Source organism: Chrysochloris asiatica, unplaced genomic scaffold (genome assembly GCF_000296735.1).
Source record: "Chrysochloris asiatica unplaced genomic scaffold, ChrAsi1.0 scaffold00023, whole genome shotgun sequence".
Lineage (NCBI taxonomy): Eukaryota > Metazoa > Chordata > Mammalia > Afrosoricida > Chrysochloridae > Chrysochloris > Chrysochloris asiatica.
Genome location: NW_006408541.1, coordinates 19,589,308 through 19,596,915, shown reverse-complemented (window position 1 = coordinate 19,596,915; position 7,608 = coordinate 19,589,308).

Sequence of the window (7,608 nt, the reverse complement as noted above, 5' to 3'; positions counted from 1 at the left end):
CACCAGACAACAACAAAGATGGCCTTATCTGAATCCCTGGTATCTGTGAATATGTTTCCTGCCGTGGCTAAGAGGGACTCTGTAGGCATGATTAAGTTAAGGAAGCTAAGGCTCTTGAGTTGGGGAGATTATTTTAGATTATTTGGGTGGGGATCCTTGGTAATTCCTAGAGTCCTTATAAGAGGAAGGCAGGAGGGTCAGAGTCAGTGGGAGAAGACGCGACACAGAAGCAAGACGTTGGAGTGATTCAAGGAAGAGCCGTAAGCCAGAAGTCGAAAAAGGGAAATAGACTCCCCTGAGGCCTCTGGAGGGCAAGCAGTTTATTGATATTTCGAACTTCCTCCCCCAAACCCAAAATCATTGTCAAAAGTCCCTTCCAGCTTATAACATCTCTATAAGACAGAGTTGAACTGCCCCATAAGGTTACCAAGACTGTGATCTTCACGAACAGCAGAAAGATGCTTGCCTGTGTTTTACTGACTATGCAAAGGCATTCAACTGTGTGGATCATAATCAATTATGGAAAAAATTACCAAGAATGGGGATTCCACAATGCCTCATTTTGCTTATGCGGAACCTATACACACAGAACAAGGGGTTTAAAATCAGGAAAGGTGTGTGTCAGGGTTGTGTCCTTTTACTATATTTACTCAATCTGTATGCTGAGCAAATCATCTGAGAAACTGAGCTATACGAAGAAGAACAAAGCATCAGGATTGGAGGAAGATTCATTAACAGTCTGCAATATATGGATGACACAACCTTGCTTGCTGAAAGCAATAAGAACTTGCCACACTTATAAAAATCAAGGACTACAGTCTTCACTATAGATTACACTTCAATAAAAGGAAAGCAAAAATCCTCACAACTAGACCAAAAAGCAACATCATGATTAATGGAGACAATTTTGAAGTTGTCAAGGATTTCATTTTACTTGGATCCACAATCAATGCCAATGGAAGCAGCAGTCAGAAAATCAATGTATTGTATTGGGCAAGTCTGCTGCAAAAGACCTCTTTACAGTATTAAAAAGCAAAAGTCACTTTGAAGACTAAGATGTGCCTGACCCAAACTAGGGTATTTTCAAGTGCCTCTTGTGCATGTAAAAGCTGGACAATGAATAAGGAAGACAGAAGAATTGATGCATTTGAATGATGGCGTTAGTGAAGAATATTAAATATATCATGGACTGCCAGAAGAACAAATAAATGTGTGTTGGGGAAAGTGCAGCCAGAATGCTCCTTAGAGACCAGAGAACTTTGGACATGTCATCGTCCCTGGAGAAGGACGTCATGCTTGGTAACGCAGATGGTCACTAAGAAGGAGGAAGAAAGACCCTCAACCAGATGGACTGACACAAGGCTGCAACTATGGGCTCAAACATAGAACGATCTCATAGATGGCACCGTAGTGTTCTGTTCTGTTGTGACATAGGGTCACTGTGAGTCGTAACCAATTTGACAACATTTAACAACAACAACAACCTTTATGAAAGCAGACTGTCACATCTTTCTCACACCTAGCAACTGGTAGGTTCAAACCAACAACCTCTTAGTTAGCAGCTGAACGCTTAACAGCCGCACTACTAAGGTTCTGTCTGTAAATGAACCAATGTATGTTGTTTTAAGTTCCTAAATTTTGGTTAATTTGTTACAGCATAGAGTTAACTATCTATACACACACATACACCACACAGTTCAATCTGACATTTTGATGAACAATGAGTCATTTTTTTAAAATATATACATATGTCCCAAATAAGGAGCCATGGTAGCAAAATGGTTAAGCACTGGGCTACTACCTGAAAGATTGAGGGTTCATGCCCACCCAGTGACTCCATGACAGAAAAAACTTTCGGTCTGCCTACATAAAGATGCAGTAAGGAATACCCTATGGGGGAGTTCTATTTTGTCACATGGGCTTCCTGTGAGTCTAAGTTGACTCAATGGCACCCCACAACATGTCCTAAATATTGTATGGGATGTACTTTCACTGCCATGGATTGAATTATGTCCCCTTTCCAAAAGATGCCAGGAGTGGAATGTGTCCTTTGGACCTGGGGTCCCTGCACTTAAAACTCTAGATCCGAGGAAAGATTGATGCCAAGATGCAGATAGATAGCCAAGGAATGCTGGGCCTACAATGCTGAGGTAAGACAAGGACCTTTTTCCAGGGCCACACTCAGAATTCAGACATCTAGTCTCTTAAACTGAGAAAATGAATTTCTGTTTATTAAAGCTATCCACTTGTGGTATTTTGGATATAGCATACTAGATAACTAATATAAACACTTTTTAAAAATCATATTTATCTGAAATTCAAATTTAACTGGGCAGTCGGTTTTTTAATCTGTAATTCTAGAACTGAGAATGGGAGTCAGGACTTCTGACCAAAACCAGGCCCCTTTAGGTTTCCTTACACACACACACCATGATTTACCATCTGGCAGGAACTACTACGTTCTTGTGGGCCTAGTGGGTCCGTTCCCATCTTGGGGTAGAAAGAGAAAGAGGCTTGTTTACAGACTTTTGTTGTTGTTGTTGTTGTTACTATTCCTCTGGGCTCTGAGTTCTCCAGACCACCAGAAAGCCTCTCTAGAAATATGTCGTTAATCTGCCTGACTGACCTAGGAAGTTTCTGTCAAAAATGTCATTGCACAAAACGTGGTGGGGGTGGAAAGTAAGGGACTGAAGTGGGTGGGAGGGTGCTGGTAAAAATTTTGTCAATCTACCACTTTCTGGAACTTCATTAACTCCAAAGCAGGAAATGAGCAATTATTAAATCAGAATACCACAGCATGAATAATGTTACATGCAAGGAAGCTGAGGCCCAAAGTGGAAGGGAATCTGTCCGAAGTCATTCCGATAAGGATAGGCATGTATCTTTTTGTGTAGAATCTTTCCCTTTGGAACAGCCAGTCCTGATGGCAGTTGTGGTGGAAAAGTCCTAAAACGCTAATCTTGGTTGGAGTCTGGGTTTGAAGCTCTTTAATTCGTTGGTTGCCAGTTTCCCTTTCATGAATTACGGAATTTCATAAATATGTGAGATTAATGAGGGAACACCAAGCACTTGGTACTATGTTCTTGGAAAATGGAACATTCTTTTCCTTCCTTGGACCTTAGTTTTCCGATCTATAAATCTAGCTGGGCAAACTATTCGCACTCCTTGCTCTTCCCAATAATCGTCCCTGCAACGGACCGCTAGGTGTCGCCAGAACGCCAGCATTGCGCAGTGCAACCGTACATGCGCAGTCACAGCTGGCTCCCCGCCTTCCCTGTACGTCACTTCCGGCGAGAGAGGCCGGGCCGGGCCGGGAAAGGAGTGCGGGTCGGTACTGAGCGCTCCGCCGGACGAGGCTCCCGCTGCCGTTTGACCCGCGCTCCGCCCTGTAGCCGGGCCGGTGAGTGCCCGCGAGCCCACCCGCGAGTCCTAAGGGCCAAGGAGAGGAACCCCTGAAAGGGAGGGATAACCGGAAGTGATGGACCCGAGGGGGAGAGAGAGACCCCAGGAAATGGTTACACTTGGGGAGGGGGTGGCAACCGGAAGTGGGGGTCTCACAAGGTTTCCCGTGGACTGGGGGTTCTCTGACCTCTGCTGGTTGCGGGGGAGGGGAAAGAAAGGGAGATGCTCCGGTAAATTGATGGGCTCCTGATGAGAAAGATCCACCTGCGGTCCCACGCCCAGAAATTCCCGGCCTCCCCTTGACAAAAGGTGCTTGCATCCCATGCATACATCCACTCATCTGTCCATTCGCAAGACCCCAACTGAGCCCTGCTGTCTGCTCAACCCTGCTGAGGTTATTCGTCTAGTGTGAAGTTAAACAACATTCTTAGTGGTTTCGAATCAGGCTGCGAACTGCAAGTTCACCAGCTGCACCGCGGGAGAAAGATGAGGCTTTCTGCTCCTGTAAAGATTTACAGCCTCGGAAACCCTGTACAGGGTCGCTGTGGGTCGGAACCGATTCCACGGCATTTAACAACAACAACAACTTGTTCTCGCTAGGTGTGCATATATTCCCCAAATGTTTGCTGAGAACTGTTAGGTGCCAGGCACAGGGCAGAGCAATGAACATGGCAAGTACCCTGCCATCGTGGGATTGACATTTAATGGGCAGTTTCCTCTATAATATGCGAACAGTATGGATGCTTTGTGGTGTTGTGGGTTAATGCGCTGGACCGCAAAGTCAATTTGAACCATAATGTCAGCGGTTCAAGCTCACCAGCCACTCCTCGGAAACCCTATACAGGGTCGCTATGGGCCAGAATTGACTCCACAACACTTAGCAGGAGCAAGAAGGATGCTTTCAGCTAATATTGTGACTATCAAATGAAAAAACAGATGTAAAGCACTTAGCATCGTACTTGGTACTTAGTACAGTGATCAAATGCATACTGCCTATTGCCATAACGACTGTAGAACAGAGGAGAGCTGCACTCTCTGCTTTGGCAGTGGCAGCAGCAGTGGGTTCAAGCATAACAAACCTGTATAGGGTTTCCGAGGAGCAGCTGGTGGGTTTGAACTGCTGACCTTGTGGTTCGTAGTCCATTGCTGATCCTTCAGCACCACACCAGGAGTCTAAATACATATTAGCTCTTTTAAGCCTTCCACTATGATGTAAGTGGTCCCTGAGTGTTGCAAGTAGCACTCAACGAACATAAAGATTGGAGGTTGGGACCCATCCATTGATGCTGCAGAAAAAAAGCCTGGTGATAACGCTTCCATACAAATTACAACCAAGAAGCTACAGGGAGCGGTTCTTCTCTGAGACATATAGGGTCACTGTGAGCAACAGGTTATGATGTAAGCAAAGAATTAAGTTGTTTGCTGCAGTGTCCTCAGCACCTGTGGACCAAGTGCGTGACACGAACTGTGGGTGAGCCGTAATTTGATGAATGAATGATGAAATAGACAAGGAGTTTCCTGTACACACCCAGGACACTGGGCTGTGATTTCTGTAAGCAGTAGAAGCCCAATTCTGTGGGAAACAAGGTAATTCTGGAAGGTAAAGAGTTGCTGAAATTCTGGATGGAATTGGAACTGCATGAGGTGCTCCTAGTATGTGGGTCATTCGTTTCTTTTGGCTGGAATTGAACAAACATGGAGAGGGAGAATAGTGGGAGATGAGCCTAGGGCGGGGCTTTGAGGCTAGGCCTGGAGCCCCTGGACTCTGCAGTCTCTCATTCAGGTAAATGCTGGACTGGGACTACAGGCATCTGGTTCTGACTTCCATGGTAACAGAGTCTGGAGTGAGGCCTATGAACCCATGATTATTGAACCTGTCATTCTTCACTCAGCATCTCTCTGCCAAGCGGATTAAACTCATTCAGCGGCTATTTGTGGCATACAGAGGATGTGTCAGACACCACGTTAGGTACTGGGCTTAATGTGATGGGTGTTGCCCTCAAATTGCCTTCAGCCACGTGGTGGAGGTGCTATGTAAAGATCAGGGGAGTGTCCAGTGTGGGAGGCCTAGCCTGCCCAGGGGTGGTGGTGGTGTGTGTGTGTGTGTGTGTGTGTGTGTTTATGAGAGAGAGAAGGCTTCCCAGCCACCCTCATCATTCCTGGATTATTGAAACAGCTTCTAGGTAGGGCTAGTCCTCCTCCTTAGATTCCATTCTCAAAAAAAGCCATCATAGTGATCATTTACAAATCTAAACACTGCCCTCTGCTCGAAACCCTCCACATTGAGAGTAAAAGGCACAGTTCTTACTGGCCCACAGGCCCTGGATTGGTGGGGCCTCTCTGAATTCATCAGCTACTATTCTCCACCTTATTCATTTAATTCCAGCCACACTGGCCTCCTTGCTTGGCCTAAACACAGCCAGACATGTTCCTGCCTCGGGCTTTGCACTTCCTCCATCTTTAGATGTCTGCTTGGCTTCCTTGAAGAGGCATTCCCTTACCACCCTACTTAAAACTGCAACCTCCCGTATAAACCATTGTGTTGACCGTCTGTGTCCCCCCCTGTAATGTAAAGTCAGTGAAGGTAGGATTTTTGTTTGTTTGTTTGGTCACTCTTGTATCCTTAGTACCTGCAAGAGGGCCTGCTACATAGTAAGCGCTCAGTATTTGTTGAATAAAGTCTCATGGGGATTTAAGGGTAAATGGGTGTTAGGCAGGTGAAGAAGTGGAGGAAGAATAGGCTAGCTGGAGGAACCAGGCTTTGCAGAGGACAGAGGATCACACCTCTAAGAGGAAGTGAAAAACAGGGATAGGGCTGAAAACTGCCTGGGAAGGGAGTGTGTGCCCACTCAGATGGAAAGGGAGCCCCTGACCACTTCGCTGCAGTGGGCTAGGGAGACCTGCTCAGTGCTGTCAGGACCACAAAGGTATTGCAGAGATCCCTGAGGCAGCCCCTGCTTTCCTTGAATTTCTTGGACTGGGGAGCTGTTACCGAACGCAATGGATTGGCTGCCTGTTCTCTAGTGGATATAAGTGCAGCAGAGAGGGAGCTCCCTGAGCACAGGGTTCATGGAGTTGTTTAGTTTTCAGGGAAGGAGGCATGTATTATACAAGCGGAGCAGAGTCAGGACTTGGCCCAGAAGTCACTGTCAGACCCCTTGCTTCTAAAATAGGTCTGAGTGGCTCTATTTTAGGAGGTTCTGACATAAGAGGACAAGGTGGTCCTTACAGTGTTCTCTAGTCTGGCTCCACCTGGCTTAGGGGCTGTGGCTTGAAGAGTGTCTGTCACAAGATTAACAGGCAAGGCAGGGCAGGGGCTTCCCTTCTCAGTCAGCTGCTTTGTGGTCTTTGTGCCTGGTATCAGCTTTTCAAAGAGCATCCCAAGGGGTCTCCCCTCCATTGAAAAGAACATGCTTACTTAGTTTATTAACAGGCTTACCTCTGTTTTTAGTGTGTAAGTGTCTTATGTGATTTAACACAAGGCGCCCTTAGGTCTGGATAGAAATTCTTCAACCTAGCTGGCTTGACCACTGCTACCGTGCCCCTGAAATCTCTAAGGAGCTGCTTTGGGTTTTATTTTTTAATTTAATACATGTTAGTTCAGGTTTTCTAAGAAGCAGACACAAGGATGAGATGGAGCAGGCAAGAAACTTGAAGGAAATGCTTCTGGAGGATAAAGGGGAGGGGAGCTGGAGAAAGCAGGGAGCCCTTTTGACTGGGGAGCAGGTGGGATTCCAGTGAGAAAGTTTGGGCAGGAAGAGGCTGAGACTGTGGCCTCAGCCAAGCCCACAGAGATGGCTGATGTCTCCCTCAGCCATTGGCTGGGACCCTGGGTAAAAAAGGTGGTGGGTGGAGGACCCAGCAGGGGGGCAGTGAGAGCCACCAGTCAGTTGTACTCCTCAGCAGGAGACCTGAGCAGCACATTCCCATGGCTGCATGTATGTGGTTAAAAAAAAAAAATCAATGAGTACAGTGAAAAGTTAAGTCTCTTCCCCGCCTTAAATGTCCAATCGTCCCACTCCTGTTACCTAGAACTAGCCATTGGTAACAAGCATTACTTTGTTTTTCATTTTTAAAAAATTTTGGTTGTGAGGCTATACAGCGGAACTTACACCACTTCAAGTTTCTCAATGCACAAGTCAGCGACACTGATGACATTCTGCAGGTTGTGCTATCATGCTCCACCTCATTTCTGAGTTGTTCCTC